This window comes from Notamacropus eugenii, chromosome 1, assembly GCF_028372415.1.
Source record: "Notamacropus eugenii isolate mMacEug1 chromosome 1, mMacEug1.pri_v2, whole genome shotgun sequence".
NCBI classification, from domain to species: domain Eukaryota; kingdom Metazoa; phylum Chordata; class Mammalia; order Diprotodontia; family Macropodidae; genus Notamacropus; species Notamacropus eugenii.
The window spans coordinates 524,790,818-524,810,200 of record NC_092872.1 but is presented as its reverse complement, the minus strand read 5'-3'; the positions used below and the strand labels follow the sequence as shown (position 1 = coordinate 524,810,200).

Below are 19,383 nucleotides of genomic sequence, written 5' to 3'. Positions count from 1 at the left end.
AATTTTTAATAATAAATTAGTAAATAATAATTTAATAATGAGTTTGAATTTTATACACACAGTTCCCCACCCCCAACTGTCCCAGATGCCTTCTAGAATTAATGACCAAGTAAGCCAAAGATATTACCAGGTGAAAACCCTGAATAGGAACATTTGGTGTCTAGTCTGAGACTTCTAGTTGTAGCTTGTATGCATGTATAGTCCTCCCAACTTGAGGAAGAAAAAAATACCATACCACCAAATGAGTTTGTACATGCCCTGGACGCAGTTCATGTGCTTAGAAATCAGTCCCTAATCTCTGTATTTGGAACTGAATGTCATAAATACTCCTTCCATGGTTATAAGGGGGGGGGGTCCTTGGTTATTGGGGACTACTTAGTGATCTTCAGGAGCTAACACACAAACACACACACACACACACACGCACAAGATACATGTTCCTACCATGTATCAAGAGATCTATTCTTTCACTATTTTTATTAACGTAGGTATCCTCTCTTCTAAGATCCTTCCCAGCCCCTCCACACCTTAGTAGACAGGTTTTATGATCTGCTAAGACGAACCCAATTGACTACAGTAAGTTTCCCCTGAATTCATGATGGAGAAAATGTTAATAAGGCTAATTAAACTTAAAAGTGTGTCTTGTATAGACATTTCCTCCTTACCCCTGCCTCTACCCTTCCCCTGCCCTAGATAGCTGAAAGTTAAACATTTACCAGCATGCCCCTGGTACAGGGTCACTTCCATATCACAACAAGGTACCAGGGAGTGATATCAGTAGAAGTTAATGTTTCTTATTCTAAGAGTGAAAACCTAAGAAATAAAACACCTTTAAGGCAAAAAAAAAATCTATTGACACGTTATTAAGGCTAAAAACATTCTCAGAAGGAGAACTGAAGCTATATTGGCTTTCCTTAGCCCACAGCCAGTAGACTCCTCCAATTAGAGGAGAGGTAATCATTGTTAATGGTATTACGAAAGCAACACTAACTCCTCCTTCTCATCTGTCACTTCTCTTCTGCTGTTCTCAGTAAATATGATTCAGATTCTTGTTCAGCAGGGCCTGGTTCCATTCCTTGGGCACTATATCTATAGCATTTTTAGCTACATTCACTGGAATACGGGTATCTTCTTATTAACTGCCTTTTTCAGGTACTTCGTTCCCACTCTCCCTCTTTCTAGTCCTGGAAAGGTAATCAACTTAATATGCCATTTTTACTGGAAAGAATGTGTCAGTCCATTTACCATCCAAGTGACTTTCCCAATTAAAATAAGCCATGCTGGCCACCACTTCCCTACATATATTGTTTCTACTTACTAGAAACAATCCATCAGTCGACATTTATAAAACACCTAGTATGTGTCAGGCACTGCGTTACATACTGGAATGGAAGCTCTTTGAGGGAAAGCACTGTCTCCATTTTTATATTTGTACCCTGAGCATTTAGCACATCGCTTGGCACCTAGTAAGTGCTTAATAATGCTAATATTATTATTGTCTGCCCTCTGCACTTAAGGAAAATTACTTTGTCAGTAGTATGTGGACTGATCCACAGTGGTGAGGCCTGTGAGTCTAGGAGATTGATTATGCTGTAACAATCCAGAGGAAAGGTGAAGAGGACTTCCCTGAAGGGGATAGGCTTGTACATAGACAGAAAGGGTCACACGGGATGGATGGTGAGGAGGTAAACAAGGCAAGATTCAGCAATGGCTTGGATATGTGGGGTGAGGGAGAATGGGGACTAAGATTACAAACTGGGGATGCTAGAAGGATGGTGGCATCTGTGACAGAAATAAGGAAGTTTGGAGGAAGGAGGGAGTTTAGGAGGAAAGATAAGGCATTCAGGCCTGGATATGCCCAGTATGAGAAGTTGTTGGGACACTCCATTTGAAATGCATGGTAGATAATTGAGGAGTAAGAACTGAAATTCTGGAGAGGCAGAGTAGGATGAAGGCTGACATCAGCTGCCATTTTTATATCACTTTAAAGTTTGTAGTGCACTTTGAATTATATGTTCTTACTTGATACTCACTATGACTCTAATGAATTGGTTCCCAAAGGTAATATTCCTATTTTCTGGGTTAAGAAATTGAGGATCATAGAGTTAGAGTTGGAATGTATCTGAAAAAGCATAGAAGTTCAACTGTCTTCACTTTCCACACGAAGGGATTAAGGCCTAGAGAGATGAAATGACTTGACCCAAGTTCATACGAAGCCAGGATTTAAACTCAAGTCCTGTGACTTTGGGATCTGTATTCTTTTCACTGTATCATCCTATCTCCTCTAGACTCAGAAGATTTCATGAACTTGCTCATGATCAGAGAGTTTGTATCAGAGGTCCAATTCAGAACTAGGTCTTTGCCATACTCTCTCCCCAGCACTCTTTCCACTATGCCAAACTGAAGATCATGCCAGTAAAGGTGATGAACTTTGCATATGGTAAATCATTTTGAAGTTTATTGAGCACTGTCATGTGCAGAAACTTATGCTGGGTGCTGGGGATGTGACAATTGAAAAAGATATAGCCCCAGTCAATTCATTAACCTGTTCCTACCACTGCTGCTTGGATTCCAAATCCATTTACCAAAAAGAAACCACTCAGGACCAAGGTCAGGGCCAGCCCCACACACTGTAACCAGTTCACCAATGAGCTGCCCTCTTAATCTTAGAGGTACTCAGAATAGGGATTAAAGAGGAAGTCTACCATTGTGGAAAGATCCCTGAACCAGGAGTCAATATACTTGGATTTGGGTCCCATCCTTGCCATTAACTAACTGTCACCTGAACAAGTCTTTTCTCCTTTCTGGGCTTTGGTTTCCTCATCCATAAAACAAGGGAGATGGACTAGATTAGAGGTATGAAACATATGGCCTATGGACCACCATGAGGCCTGTACTCCACTCCCAAGTGTGGATGACGCAGAATGTAATTGGGAAATATTGAACAAAATGAATAAAAATATAATAGAATATAGATACTCTTAATGCATAGTTTTCTAAATCAATATGGGGCCCATAGAGATTCTCCTTTTTGGTTTATATTCTGTTTATTTGATACCAATGGACTAGATGACCCCCAAGGACCTTTTCAACTCTAATGTCCTTCAATATATAATCTACAATCCCTTTTCTTTCCTTGATATGCCTATCTTCTTCCTTTCCACAGTTCCAGTGAAGCCTGGCCTAACTGAGATCTGACCTGTGACCTCCTGGTATTAGGTAAGTACAGCCTTTGGCTTCTGTTTACCACACACACACACACACACACACACACACACACACACACACACACACACATACACACACACACACACACATACACACTCACATTACTACATCTTAGCCATATCTCTCGTATTTCTTCTTTCCAAAACTCTCACACCAACTTTCCCCCTCACTTAGGCACGCAATTTTATATCCGCATTCTCTCCATAAATTTGGAGTCATTCCTAAGCAGAACATGCAAAAGGTCCCAGAGTTAAAAACCCAGGTAAGAATAGATACATAGGATTTGGTCATTGAAAGGGACCTCAGCAACCATCTAATCCATGCCATCCACCAAAGGATTTCTCACTGTACCATACCTGACAAGTGAGAGCGACGAGGTGTTCTTTAACGGAATCCAGAGATTCTGTGAGATCAAGGTGAGGCAGGAGGCATTCCTGGCATGATGGATGACTTGGGCAAAGACTTAGTGAGGGAGTGTTGTGAACAACAAGCAAAGCAATTTGGCTAGAACATAGAGTTCACGGGGGAGAGAAATATGCAATTTGTTCATAAACATGAGCTGGTATCAACTTATGAAAGGCTTTAAATAGCAAATAGAGGCATTTCTATTTCATTCTAGAGATGACAGAGAACCACTAAAGCTTCTTGAGTAAGTGAGTCAGACCTGGGCTTCAGAGATATTAATTTAACAGCTATGTGGAAAATAGATAGCAACATGAGGAGGCTGAGGGCAGGGAGACCAATTTGGGGGCTCTTGCAATATTACAGGCAAGAGGTCACAAGGGTATGAACTAGAGTGATGCTCATGTAAGAAGAAATAAAGAGATGAATGTCAAAGATGTTGTGGAGGTAGAATTGATAGGACTTGGCAACTTCTTGGAGATGGGGGCTGATTGAGGGTGAAGAGTCAAGGAGACATGGTCCCATGGTTGGTGACCTGGTGGCTGGAAGGATTGTGGTACCCTTGATAGAAATAGCAAAGTTAAAAAGAGATGATGACTGAAAGGGGTTACAGATATACCTACCAATTCAAATGAGTTTATCAGAAAACTTAGAGTAAGTTTAGGTGTGGGGAGACAAGAAAAAAAATGTAAAGCTGAATGCCTAGGGAAAGGAAGTGTGTATTGCTGAAGGAAGGTAGGGGAATTTCTTTTTTTTTTAAATTTAATATTTTATTTTTTCCCAACTACATGTGAAAACAATTTTAACCTTCATGTTTTCTATAATTTTGAGCTTCAAAATCTCTCCTACTCTCCCTTCCCTCTAAAGGAGGGGGAATTTCCAGACAAATTTGATTGACTTCACAAATTTACCAAGAGCTGGCCATGTGCAGTGGACCATGAAGGTTTAATGGAGAGGGGAGAAGTTTGGGCTGACTGTTCCCATTGATAAAGGGCAGGGGTATGTCTATGCCTGAGGAACATTAACCATGGGCAAAGAAACCAAAGCACAGGACCAATTTGGTTTTCCTTCCATCTAGGAACTAGTGTGGTCACTCTGCTTATGCCCTATTGTTACCAGCCCAGTCCAATCAGTCAGAAAATGTTAGATGTCAGTCAGGCAGTCCACAAACATTTACTCAGTGCATTCTATGTGCTAGACTCTAAGGCTATAAATTCATGTGAAGACATGGTTCTTCCCATTCTAATGGGAGTCATATTTTAGTATGTCAAACACTACACTGAGTACCAGGGATGCAAAAAGAAAAATGAAAGAATCTCTGCCTACAAGGAATTTATATTCTAATGAAGGAGATAATATGTACATAAAAGATACATAAAAAATAGGTGAATAATAATATTGGAGGAGAAGACACTTGCTATTGGAGGTTGAGGAAAAACTGCAGAAGGGGTTGAACTGAATCTAAACTCTGGTCAGCAGAGCAAGACACCAGTCTTGACTCTGAAGCCAAGGGCTTTGTAATGGGCCAGGTCCTAGATTGCGTCCCCTATTTCCCTCTACTCTTCCCTGACATAGGATCATATTCTAGGCAGCATGGCTTTAAAGGAGTCCTAATTCCACTAGAAGGACAGCTAGGTGGTGCAATGAATAGAGCACTGGACCTGGAGTCAGGAGGACCCAAGTTGAAACTCCAACCTCTGACACTTACTAGCTGTGTGACCCTGGGCAAGTCATTTAACTCTATTTACCTCATTTGTAAAATGATCTGGAGAAGGAAATGGCAAACCATTCCAGTATATTTGCCAAGGAAAACCCAAGTGGGGTCATGACTGAGTGAGTAAACAGCAACACCACAAGTCTCACTAGAATGACAACAGACTGAGGAAACTTCCCACAGAAGTTCATAGAGTCACAGAATTTGCACCTACACAGAACCTTAGAGATTATCCCATTTCAATCCAATACTCATTTCACACATGAGGAAGTTGAGACCTAGAGAAGTTAAATGAGTTGCTCAAGGCAACACAGCTTATTACTGACACACCTGGGACCAGAATCCATGACACCTGATTCTAGGTCTATCATTCTTTCCACATCATGTTATATTATTTATTTGTTTGTTGGTTCATTTATTTATAGCATTAAAATGTATTGAGTTCCAAATTCTCCCCTTCCTCCAGCCTCTGTCCCACTCATTTTAGAAGGCAAAGGAATATGATATCGGTTATACATATAAAATGTAAGCAAATAATATTTTCACATTGACCATGTACATCATGCTCTTATGCTGTGGATTTGTTTACATGAACTAAGACAAAGGAAGTTTTCTTGAATGTTGAGTAGATCCTCAACAGAGAACTTACAGAAAGAGATTGAAAAGGATGAGAAGGTATGGGTGGATGGTGATCTGTACCAGCAGAGGGAGTGTCCTCAAGAGTAAGATCATGAGCCATTGAAATATTCAGGTGTGGAGTTTGAGCAGATGTCAGGGACGTTGAAGGTGGGGTGGTCCCACAGGTCAAAGGATCACAGATTTAGAGCTGGAAGTGAAACTAGAGGCTATCTGCTCTAACCCACTTATTTTAGATAAGGAAACTAAGGCCCACAGAGGTCAAGTACTTTGCCCAAAGTCACACAGGTAGTACTAAGTGGCATAGAAGGATTTGAATCCATGTCCTCTGACTCTATGGACTGATTCCACGGAAGAATTTGTTGGTTGTCTTGTCTCACTGTGGGGGAGAGAGGAATCTACTTGTTGGGTATTTATGTTATGAATTAAGGAGGATAATAAACTGAAGAACATTCAAACAAGGATGACCAGGATGGTAAAGGGCCTTGAACTCATTCCGTGTGAAGATCAGGTAAAGGAACTAAGGATATGGAACCTGGGGAAGACAAGGTGCCAGAAGGAAACCAACAGTTGTCTCCAAGTGTTTGTAGCATTATCATGTTCAGCTTGGTCTGTTTGAATTCATAAAGCAGGACAGCCTCTGTAGGCCTCAGGAAGAACTAAAGCTGTCCCAGTGTGAAATGGGAGGTATTGAGCTGACTGTCTTCAAGCAGAAGACAGGTGACCACTTGTACAGTAAATTATAGAAGGGGAATCTTTTATGTGTATGGACTTTAGTTGACTAGATGTCTGCCAAAGTCCCTTCCAAGGCTAAAATTTTGTGATTGATTGACTCCAAGATTCAATGTTTTTTTTAAACTGTGTTATAACTGAAATGGGAGAAGGAAATGCCAAACTACTCCAGTATCTTTGCCAAGAAAACTCCAAGGATAAGATGTTCCATGGGGTCATGAAGAATTGTGTGTGACTGAATGAACAAAAACAATAATTAAAATGGAATTTTATTTATCCTGGTTAAAGTGTAAATATAGGGAAATAGAGAAGAGGGGGTCATATAGCAATCATGGAGAACAAGTTGTGGATCCATTGTTGTAGTTGTTCATCCTTCATTCTGGAAGAGGACTAATGATATCAGAGGGGTGATGTCTTGACCTGTAAGTGAATTGGATTTAAGTGAGGCAGAGCTGGGCAAAGTCATCAGCCTCACTCTCCTCCAGAGTCATTGGAATCTAGCGGCAAGATATGAGTCAAGATGACTGGTCATGGACCCCTGTAGATCCATTACGGTAAAGCAAAAGACCAAATGAAGCTTTTATCAACTGAAGAACAATTAGTAAATTTATAAATAGTACTTCAACTAATTTATTTATTAAGTAGTATTCTTTGACTTGATTATAGCTGTTACTAAGTATTAATTAAGCTTGCCTATTGATTGGTTTCTTATGTGTTAGCTCTTCTGCCTGAAATATAAAGAGGACAATGAATATATTTGCTAATTGTTTTTCCCTTAGCTTCAGGTATATTTTCTCTCTCTATATTCGCACGTATACATTTAAGTCTTTTTTTCTCTAGGGAGTTCTTCCTATTAAAAGATAAGGTTTCTACTATCCTGTTTGTGGGAATGGTTGGATACTAGCTGTGTGATTCGGAGCAAGTCACTTAACCATAGTGTGCTTTAGTTTCCTCAGCTGTAAAATAAGGATAATGATAATAATGACATATATGTAATAGCATATGTAAAATGGGTTTATACTAATAACACCACCCCTCAGTGTTGTTGAGAGGAAAAAATAAGATAATTGCAAAGTTCTTAGCACAATTCCAGGCACATAGTAGGTACTAGATAAATATTAGCTAATTTTGAGAATCTAATTCTTAGTATGGCATGGAAAATGCTTTTAATATGAAAATACTACATAAACTTGAACTATAGTAATAATAATATTAATAATAATACTTAGTGATTATATCATTTTAAAGTTTGCCCAGTGCTTGACACATTATCTCATTTGATCCTCACAGCAACTCTCTGAGGTATATGCTATTATTATTCCCATTTTAGAGATGAGAAAACTGAGGCTGAGGGAGGTAGGGTAATGCCACTTGTAAGGGCTTCCTGAATCCAAGTTCAATACTCTATTCACTGCACTGCCTAGCTACCTATTACTATTGTTAATATTGATCGACACACACAGTGAACCATTCACTGAATATTGATGACATGTCATAGACTTCTTCCGAAGTCATTTTAATGGGAGATCTATGGAAGCAAAGAATAGGGCATCACATGTGCCTAAAGTAGGGAAAGGGTCACCAGTGGGGACAGAAAAGGGGGAAATGGCATGTGAATGTAAGGAACCAGGAGGACAGGCTGTGCAGCCTTGCTGAGGGTAGGCTCTCTTGACCTTGCGCTCACCAGGGACGGAGAGGTACACTCTACATGTACATGAAGCTACTGCTATCTCCTGGCTGCAAAGGCATCAGCCCTGTTTCAAGTAGTTTACAAAAATTTTTTTTGTTGTTTTTTATTGGTATGAGATTTCTTTATTTTAAGAAAAGGCTCTTGTTTACAAAGGATTCTTTCTCTATAAGAACAAAAATGGCACAGGGAGGGAGAGGTGAATTTGGATCATAGGAATATATATTTAGTGCTGGAAGGAACCACCCCATAGTCTACTCAGTCTTGAGTTTGAATCCTGCTTTTGCCAGAGACTAGTGGGGGTGACATGGACAAATGACTCCTCAAGTAAGCCTTAGTTTCCTTTTGTGAAAAGTCAGAGAATGAAACTAAATGCTATTTCAAGTCTTTGCCAGATCTAAGTCTTAGTCTATTGGAGGCATTTTCTTTACTGCAGAATTCCATTTGTGTACATAGAACGCTTTGTTTACACTTCCCGAATTTGTATTTAAACATCATCCTAGAAGTAGGAAGACTTTGGTCTTGCCTTCCTGTTTCTATCCACATTTCTCAGGCTGCATGTGGCCCTTTTGAGACATCTTATTAACTGTTAGAATATTCCACCTCCCCTGTGTGCCTTTACATAGTCTCTTGTCTAGAATGTATTTCCTCTTCACCCCAGGCTCTTAGCATCCCTAGCTTCCTTCAAAAGTCACCAGAGGGAACACATCCTACAGGAAGCCTTTCCTAATTTCTACCCTCCTCCCCTCCCCACCCAGAGTTTAGGGCCATCTCCTCCTATTTCCTTGCCTCATAATTCCTTTATACGTATTTTGCATTTATTTCTCTGTATACTTGTGATTCCCCTGCTAGAAAGTAACCTCCTTGAAGGAAGAAATGTTTCATTTTTATCTTTGTATTCTCAGAGCCTGACACCTAGGAGACATTGAACAATTGCTTCCTGATTGGTTGATTAGAATTGAGGCAGCAAGGTGTGCCTAGAGGGCTGGGCTCTGTTACTTAATACCTGTGTGACTTTGGATAGATCATTTCATCTTTCTGGGTCTAGGTTTCCTCTCTAAAGTAAGAGGTTGGACTAGTGGTTCTCCAAGCTTTCTCAGGACTTTGGGAGTGTCTTTCAGAGCTGCTTGTCTTTATTCTTCATTGTCTGATTCCCATCTCTACCAAATATTCCCATTCCACCATTGGATTTCAGCACCATCCAAGCACACAAAGGCCACAGCTCACATTTAGTCTTAGGCTGGTTTTAGCATTTTGGGGGAAGTTCATTCTCTCTAAGCTGTGGGGAGGCACATAGAGATGAATAAGTCATAGTTCTTGCCCTCAAGGGGAAAATCAAGTAGGTGAGATGACTCATATGCAAATAATTACCAAAGTGGAAGTGAGGAAGCAACAAGAGATAGCTATGAAGCAATATAAGGACTGAGAAGACCTAGAGCTCACAGGCAGGATCTGAGAAGGTTTCATGAAAGAGGTGACTTTTGGGCTGGGTACTGAAGGATGAGTAGGAACTAGAAGCCATGTTTTGAAGCTCCCTTTTAAAAGTCCATGACAATTAACTGGTAAGTGTTTTTATGTCTTTCTAATGAGGTGTGAAATGTTCTGCTAAGTTAAAAAAAAAAAGTATCACTCTCCTAGGACAGGGAGGGCTGAGAAAGAGTGACTTTACAGCCCTTATCATTTCCTGGTGACACTCTTGGATAAACCCTTACTTTTTTTTTTTTTCAGGAATTGTTTATTTCTACTTTTCTTTGACAAATCCAGACTCTACTTTTCATTCCACTTTTTCAAATGAGGATGGCCTCAATTTCACTAATTCTCCTGTCCATTCTTTCCCACTAAAACACATGTATGAAGTTTGAGGTCTGTACATCTCTTATTTGCATATAAATGTCATTTGAGGGGAAGTGTAGTGTTGTGGACAGAGTGGTTGATTAGAGTTAGGACCTAGGTACAAATCACATTTCTGACATGATCTGTATGAGCCTCGGTAAGTCACATAACTTTTGGACCTGGGTTTCCTCTTTGGGTTTGGTAGACTTCAAGGCTTCCTCCATCTCCAAACAGATGATCCTGTGATCACTGGAGAGAGGAAGGTATGAGCAGAATAATGGAGGAGGGGTGAGAAGAAGGGGTTAGGGTGGAGGGAGGGTGCTGTTACAAATAGGGATTAGGCTAGACTGGTAAATGTACACATGTAGGGCCATCCTTCTCAAGAGGTAGATCTCTCTGGGTTCCCTCTCCCCAGTGCTGACATTTTTATGCAGGTGATTAGGCTGAACATCAAGGGCAGCCTTAAAGGGAAAGAGAAGGGGCAATTCAGCACAGTGGAAATATCCCTGGAACTGGAATCAGAGTATATGAGTTCAAATTTTGGCTCCACTAATTACCAGCTGTGTGAATTTGAGCAAATCAATTAACCATTCTGACCCTTAGTTTCCTCATCTGTAAAATGAGAGAGTTAAATGAGTTGACCATTGAAGTCTTTTCCAACTCTAAAACTAAGATCTGGATGCCACAATTGCTTCTAAAGAAGAGATCTGAACTATTACTTCTGTCCCAATTCTTTTTTATTAGCTGTGTGACTTTGCACAAGACACTCAGCTTCTCTGGGCTCCAATTTCCTCTTCTGTGAAGTGAACAGGTTAGACTAGATGATGTCTGTGGTCCTTTCCAGCTCTAAAAGGTTATAGCCCCAAACTGAAAGGATCTGTGACTTCATCAAAGAGACCTCCCTGGGGGGAAACTCCTTGAAATGACTCAGATCCAAATGTATCTGACCTTAAAAGAAAAGTCCTAGGGTAGTGCTTGAGGCAAGGGCCAAAGGCAGAATTCGAACTCAGGTCTTCCTGAGTCTATCTATATTGGTATGTTCTTATTCTAACAATTTATAAGATGTTACAGGTGGTCTGAGGGGTGTGTCTGGAAAGGGCAAGTGAGGCAAGACTACTCCCTATTTTTAAAATCATAGTTTTAGCATAGAAAAGGACCTTTGGAACATTAAGCCCAATGTCCTTCATTACAAATGTGGAAACTGCAACCTGGTGAGATTAATTCACTTACCCAGGCATATACACAGATTTTATCTGAGATGGGGTTTAAAAAAATTAATAGTATTTTTTTCCAATTACATGTAAAGACAATTTTCAACATTCATTTTGTCCTGTGATTTTAAGTTCCAAATTTTTCTCCCTTCCACCCTCTCTTCTCCCCAAGACAGTAAGCAACCTGATATAGGTTATGCATGTGCAATAAAGTAAAACATATTTTGAGGAGGGGGATTTGAACCCAGGGCTTACCTGATTTCAAGTCTGGTGCCTAATCTACTAGACCACACTGTAGTTACCCCAACTTCTACTTCTCTGACTTCAAATCAGCAAAGAGGAGTGAGGAAACCAAGCCTAGGATGACACACCAAGGATGTTTTACAATTTGACATTGTCCTTACATATTAGTTGTGAAATCATGAAAACTGTTGTAGGGAGGGGGGGGGAGGGTAAGAACTAGAAGGTTTGGGGATGAAGTGATTTCTCAGTTCTCCATATTATTTCCCCTTGCTAGGTTCATTACTCTGCTCCATGTAGCCCAGAACCTATAGCTGGAAAGCAGCAATCTAATCCAACCCAATGAGCATTTAATTGCCTTTTATATGCTAGGCACCATGTGAGGAACTGGGAATACAAAAAGTGAGATAATCTCTGCCCTTTTAATTGCTGCTTAGTCATTTAAGTCCTGTCTCACTCTCCATGACCCCATTTTGTAGTTTTCTTGGCAAAGATACTGGAGTGGATTGCCATTTCCTTTTCCAGCTCATTCTACAAATGAGGAAACTGAGACTCACAGGGTTAATTAACTTGCCCAGAGTCATAGGGTTAGGTATCTAAGGCTGGATTTGAACTCAAGTCTTCCTGACTCCAGGCCTAGCACCCTAGCCGTTGTACCATCTAGTTGCCCCGAAGAATAATAAATGTCATTGTTGTTTAGTTGTGTCCAACTCTTCATGACCTTAATTTGGGATTTTCCTGAAAAAGATATTGGTTTGCCATTTCGTTCTCTATATTATTTTACAGATGAGGAAACTGAGACAGACAGGGCTAAATAACTTGCCCAGGGTCTAAGGCTTGTAAGAATCTGAGGCCAGATTTGAACTCAGGAAGAGGAGTTTTCCTGACTCTAGGCTCAGCACTCCATCCTTTGGACTACTTCCCTACCCTTAAAGAGCTAATATTTAACAGGAGGCACCACAGCCAAGCAATGTTTCTGAGGTCCATTTAGTATTTGTGGTACAGTGTATATAGAATGCGATCTTTGGAGTCAGAAAATCTGGATTCAAACATTGGCTCTGCCACCAAATCTTCTCTGACAGGACAGGGACTGCTTCACCTTTGTATCAACAGGGTCTCTAACTTTGGACAAACCAGTGAAATCAATTTCTCTGAGCCTGTTTCCTTCTCTATTAAGTGAAGGGTTTAGATGGATGACCTCTAAGGTTCTTTTCAGTCTATGATCCAACAATGACAACTGTCCCAGGAAATGGGAGAATTTTCTCTATTTTTAAATTTAATTTAATATTTTTAATGAACAAAAATGTATGCTTTCTCCCATCCACCTCCTTCTTAGAAATAGACATGAGAATCAAAATCCTTGTAACAACTACACTTAGTAAAGCAAAACATGATGGGAGAATATTCAAGGCTTGACAGGATTTATGTGGCCAGAGCAGGAGATCCCCATTGTGGTCTGAAAACTCTGCAGTAGCATGAAGGCTTGGGCAGTCCAAGGCTGGTGGGTCAGCCCTTTGGAGATTTGGTGGCTGATTACACATGAATGTACGTTGTGGTCTTTCATTCAGTCCAATACCTTGATTTTTCAGATGAGGAAGTTGAAGTTCAGAAAGATTAAGGACTTGCCCAAGATGACACACAGGTGCTTTGACTCACAGTAACATGCTGCCTTGCCATAGAAAAGCAATGCCATGAGGAAACTAAGGCTGTTAGGACTCCCTCCTGCTCTCTCTCTCTCTCTCTCTCTCTCTCTCTCTCTCTCTCTCTCTCTCTCTCTCTCTCTCTCTCTCTCTCTCTCTCTCGTGTTTTTAAACATTATCTAGTGATGACAATAGGGTAGCTAGCTGGCACAGTGGATAGAGTGCTGGACTGGGAGACAGGGAGACTCATCTTCTTGAGTTTAAATATGGCCTCCGTTTTTGAAGAAGACCATGACATCAGAGAAGTGATGACATGACTTGCACTTGACTTTGTTTTGAGTGAGGGAACAGACTTATGAGTAGACTGAGCTGCCTGAATGGGGACCCAGCTAGCTGGGTAACTGAGCTCATCCAATCCCTTCTGTCCCCCACTTCCTTCTCCTCTCCAAAGGAAGGTAAATTTGGATGGCCACAGGATTCCCAGTTATCTTGGGGTTTATGGGCCAGATTCTTTCTTTCTTTCTTCCTTCCTTCCTTTCTTCCTTCCTTCCTCTTTCTTTCTTTCTTTTTCTTTCTTTCTCTTTCTTTCTTTCTTTCTCTCTTTCTTTCTTTCTTTCTTTCTTTCTTTCTTTCTTTCTTTCTTTCTTTCTTTCTTTCTCTTTCTTTCTTTTTCTTCCTTTTCCTTCCTTCCTTCCTTCCTTCCTTCCTTCCTTCCTTCCTTCCTTCCTTCCTTCCTTCCTTCCATCTTTCTGTCTTTCCCAAAACCTTAAACTCACTGCACTCTGAAGACTATACATTGCACAACAATAGGTCCGTGCCCCAAATTCCACTTAATGGCTTTTTTTTGGAACTCTCCTGGCTTCACAGTAATTGTCAATAGTAGCTATGGCTCTTTCCCTCCCAGCTTGATTTACTTATTTTTTTCTTTTGCTCATTAAAAGGACCATTCCCTGATTACTTCTTAAAGAAGCCTATTCACTGAAAGGGCATTATCTCACTCTAAGTGAGTACCTGAAAAAGCCAAGGTCTCCCATTGCATCCTGGGCCTTCTCCAGGCACCCTGATGAATATCTGGTCTCTGGATCCAGATGACTCAGGAAGGGAAAGTGAGGCTGGTGACCTGCACAGTCTTCCCTCACTCAAAACAAAGTCAAGTGCAAGTCATGTCATCATTTCTCTGATGTCATCGGTCTTCTTCAAAAATGAAAGACAAACGCAGACAGAAAATATGGCCTCAGACACATATGACCCTGGGCAAATCACTTAACCCTGTTTGCCTCAGTTTTCTCATCTGTAAAATGAGCTGGAGAAGGAAATGGCAAATCACTCCAGTATTCTTGCCAAGAAAACACCAAATAGGGTCACAAAGAGTCAGATAAGATTGAAACAACCAAACGTCCAGTGGTGAAAATTCCTTTTTTTTCCACTGTGAAACTGTAGCTGCCTAGTTAGTCTCTGTAATAGCCCAGGACCTCCAATTTGTGGGTGCATAGGTCTGTTACCAAGATTGGTCACACCTATTACCTCTCCCAGGATATTCTAGCAATTTACCAGGTATGTTATTACCTTAAAAAAAAGTTGTGAGATGTTTTGTGGTTTTTGGTCTTTAGGAAATGAGGTAGTAGGAAGAAAGGTATGAAACTTTCCTGTACACTCAGATCCTTCAGATCTGCTCTCAGTAACTGATAGAAATAGAGTACTATTGAAGTCTGGTTATCTTACATTTTCAATTTTCCTAGCTATCTACTTATTCTTTGGACCTCTGTACTCTGACAGCCAGGAATTCAGATTTGATTAAGGCTAGAGGTGCTAGTTAAGCTGTCAGTGTTCTCTGGACTGGTCAGCATGCATCTGAAACACCATATCCAGTTCTTAGGATTACATTTCTGAAACCATACTGACACATCATATAGAGTCTAGAGGAGGGTGCCCAAGTTGGAGAGTGGATAACACCATTGTACGAAAGCAGGAGTGGATTGGGAGCCAGAGCACAAAGGTTCAAATGTTACTTGGTGATCTTAGGCAATTCATTTAACTTCTTTAGGCCTTAGTTTTCCTTGAGGTCCCTTCAATGATTTATGTATGATGCGATGCTGTGGAAACCATACTATGTGAAAGAAAGGTTGAAGGAACTGAGAATGTTTATAGCCTGGAAAGGAGGAAACAGGCAGAGTATGATAACCATCATGAATTCTTTGAAGGTTTGTCATACGGAAGATTACTTAACTTATATGTAGCATGTAGCTCCAGATGAAGAACTAGGATGTAGGATGTATAGGAAATAATAATAATGATAACAGCAAATAGTTTTTATATGGCATTTTTAGGTTTGCAAAGGTGTCTTGCAAACATCATCTCATCTTATCCTCACAACCCTCTTGGGAAATGGATGCTATTATTATCCCCATTTGACAGATAAAAAACCTGTTACAGATGGAAGTTAAATTACTTGTCCAGGGTCATATAATCTGAGGCTGAATTTGAATTTAGATCTTCCTGACCCAGGCTCATTACTCTATCCACTGCTCTACCTGGCTACCTCTGGGAAGGAGATTTTAACTCAGTGTAAAGAACTTCCTAACAATTACAATAGCTGCATTGTGAAATAGAATAGTGAGGATCCCTGTTCTCCCATACAGTTGAACTGGTTTCATCAAGCATTTATTAAGCATCTTACATATGCAAAGTACTGTGTTGTACACAGGCACTACAAAGGTAAAAACAAACCAGCTGCTGCATCCCAGCAGATATGTTTCATGCACGAAATAGTAAATGCAAGAAAATTTAAGGAAGGAGAGAGAACAAACATTTAGGCTTCCCATAGGAAGTGGCACCTGAATCTAGACTTACATTAATCAATTAACATACATTTATTAACTGCCTATTAGATGCAAGACACTTTTCTAGGCAAGCACTGGGGAACCCAAATGCTTGATGGACCGGCGATTTCATCAAGTTTCAACCCATCCGTGACTGCCTGTACTATCTGACGCTTGTCCGTATGTCCCCATAAATTTGTCTTTGAGGGCTACCCAACATGCTAGAGGACTTTCTTGATTTATTTTTTAAATGTAACTTTTATTTTACTTTTTTCCCCAATGAATAAGTGTTTGCTTTCTCTCCTCCCTCTCAACATCTATCCTTTCCCACAACTAAAACAAAGAAAAACAAAACCCCTTGTAACAAGTATGCATAGTTAAGCAAAATAAATTTCCTTTTTGGTCATATCCAAAAGATAAGGATTTAAAGGAAATATGGATTCTAAGGGGCATAATTAAGGTTTCAGACATGTACTACAAAGGCATGGAGGACAGAGGTGGAATCTCAAATTCTGGGAACCAGAGACCAGTTTGTATGCAATATAGGGCATGCTCATTCTGCATCTGCAGAGTCAAGTCAACAAGTATTTACTTATTAAGCACCTTCTATGTACTAGGTACTGTGCTAGCATGCTTCATTATCTTTTCTCTGGAATCCCTGTTGGTCAGTGCGTGAATCAGAGCTCTCGAATCTCTCAAAGTTATCTTTACAATGTTATTATCATTGTAAATTATTATAGTTTTGCTGATTTTACTCTGCATCAGTTCATGTAAGTCTTCCCCGGTTCCTCTTAAATTATATTTTTCATCCTTCCTTGTAGCATGGTAGTATTTCATTACATTCATATATTATAAATTTTTCACCCATTCCTTGGTGCCCACTTAATTTTCTAGTTCTTTGCTACCACAAAAAGAACTGCTGCAATTATTTTTTTTTACATATGAGTCCTTTTCCTCTTTTTTTTTTTTAACTTCTTTGGGGGTAAGGGTATGTACAGTTTAATAGTTTTTGGGGAATAGTTCCAAATTGCTTTCCAGAATGGTTGGACCTGCTCATAGCTCCACCAGCAGTGTATTAATGTTCCTGTTTTCCCACAGCCCTTCCATTATTGGCCATTTACCTTTTTTCTGCAACTATGCCAATCTGATGAGTATGAGGTAGAACCTGAGTTGTACTACTGGATCAAAGGATATACACAGTTTAGTGACTTGGAGGGGTCATAGTTCCAAATTGCTTCCAATTCACAGCACCACCAACAGTTCATTGATGTGACTGTTTATTCCATAACCCTTCCAACATCTAATGTTTTCCATCTTTGCCAGTCTGATGATTGTAAGGTGAAAGCTTGAAGTTGCTCCAATTTGAATTTCTTTAATCAGTAGGGATATAGAACATTTTTTTTTCTCATATGAATATTGGTAGCTTGGATATCTTCCTTTGAGAACTGCCTGTTGCTATCCTTTGATCATTTACCAGTTGGGGACCACTTATTAATTTTTCCTTATATCAGTAGGACATTAGTGGAGGCCTCTGACTATCCACCTGTCACCATTCATACTTTCCATATGACTAGCTCATTTTCTCTTCAATAGCATCCTTTACTCCTTTTCTTCTTTGGATTTTCTTGTAGATTATATGTTGCAGTTTATTCACACCCACCATGAGCCTCTCTATTGTCCTCTGTATGACATTTATTTTTAATTCTTTGGAGACTGTTGAATTCCATATCTTGGTTTGAACCCATGATATAGAAGCATTGTGGATAAAAAGACAAAAATAAAATAGATCCTGATCCCAAGCAGCTTTCCTTATAGGGGAGGAGGAAATATATACTTATATAAGCAGATAAAAAACACATGAAGTAAACAACAGGTAATTTGTGGAGGAGCCACTAGCAGCTGGAGACGAGGTAGTGCAGATTAGGATAGACTTCATGCAGGAAGTGGTGCTTGAGTCAAGCCTTAAAGGAAATACAGATTCTAAGAGGCATAATTAAGGAGAGAATCCATTTCAGACATACTACAAAGGCATGGAGGTGAGAGATAGAACACCAAATTCAGTGAACAGGAAATAAGCCAGTTTGTATGTGACATAGGGTATATAGAGAGAAATGAAGAATGGGGCCAGACTGTGAAAGTCTCAGTTATTGGAAATACTCAAGAAGAAGCTGAATTATCTCCTAGTAGAGATGGTATAAAGGGGGAATTCATGCTTCAGGTGGGGTTGTCCTAGAAACCTCTGTTTTATCTTGAATGATGGGAGTTTCTGATTTACCCAGATATGCTCTCATGGGCTCAAAAATCAAAGATCCCCTCAGTCAGGAATTGCCCCCATTTCAGGTTCAAGTTCAAGGTCTGCTTAACATGTCAGAAAATAATTTATTTAATATAAAATAATGCACATAGTGAAATAATGATTTATGTCTCATGTTTGCTAACATGACTGGCTTGGGGAAGGTGAGGCATCTGTCTCACTCTGAGACTTCCCTGCATGTACAGAATGATCACCTCACTGAAGCAGGTATCTTCACTCAGTCACACTCAGGGCTTCCTGGGTTAGTTACCCTGCCAGCAGAGTCAGGAGTAGAAAAGTTGGACCTGCTGGCAGTCCCATGTCTAGTATGATTCTCCCAGGGCATTTCCCATTCTCTTTCTCCCTAAGGACCTCCCTCCTTTCTTCCTTTGCCACTTCCGGGGTGTGATTCATGCCTCCCTCCTCCCAACTCTGCCTGGCTGCTATGTGTCATTTCCTGATGTTGGTGAAACCCAGACTTGCATTGGTCCCCATGTGACTGGCTCTTGGGAGATTAGGGCTAAGGACTGCATCGTTCTAGTCCCCATTGCCCCAAAAGAGCTCAAGCTGTTTCAATTGTATAAAGAAGTGTTCCCTGATTTCTTGATAAGATGAATTGTTTGACTTTGGGTTCACGGAAGGTAAGACTTGGACCTTGTAGGTGTGCCCTCTGCATTCTTCTCTGAGTCTTTCCCATTCCTGAGAGCTTTCTCTCTTCTTCTAATCTATAGCCCTAAACCTCCTTCCTCATCGTCCTCCAAGAGACCTCTTCTTCCTTGTATTGTCATCTATCCCTTCAGAGTTCCATAGCAGCAACCTGATCTGTGGACTTGTGAGATTTTGAAAATGATTAAAACATGTATTCAGTTCAATTCAACAAGTATTTATTGAGATTACGCGGTGCTTAACACAGTGCTTGGCACATAGTAGGATGCTTAATAAATATTT

General features: G+C 40.2%; 1 protein-coding gene across 8 annotated transcripts in view; it reads left to right on the top strand.

The window, feature by feature from the left end:
* PTK2B (protein tyrosine kinase 2 beta) overlaps window positions 1–19,383 on the top strand; it is a 166,246-nt gene that overhangs the window by 39,734 nt on the left and 107,129 nt on the right. For 6 of the 8 annotated variants that reach the window (XM_072633852.1, XM_072633858.1, XM_072633851.1 and 3 more), the window contains one exon: window positions 3,167–3,219. The gene's annotated coding sequence lies outside the window, so the exon portion shown is untranslated. Of the gene's footprint in view, window positions 1–1,706; window positions 1,726–3,166; window positions 3,220–9,375; window positions 9,962–19,383 lie in introns of those variants that run through there. The other 2 variants (XM_072633856.1, XM_072633857.1) reach the window with 2 other exon arrangements.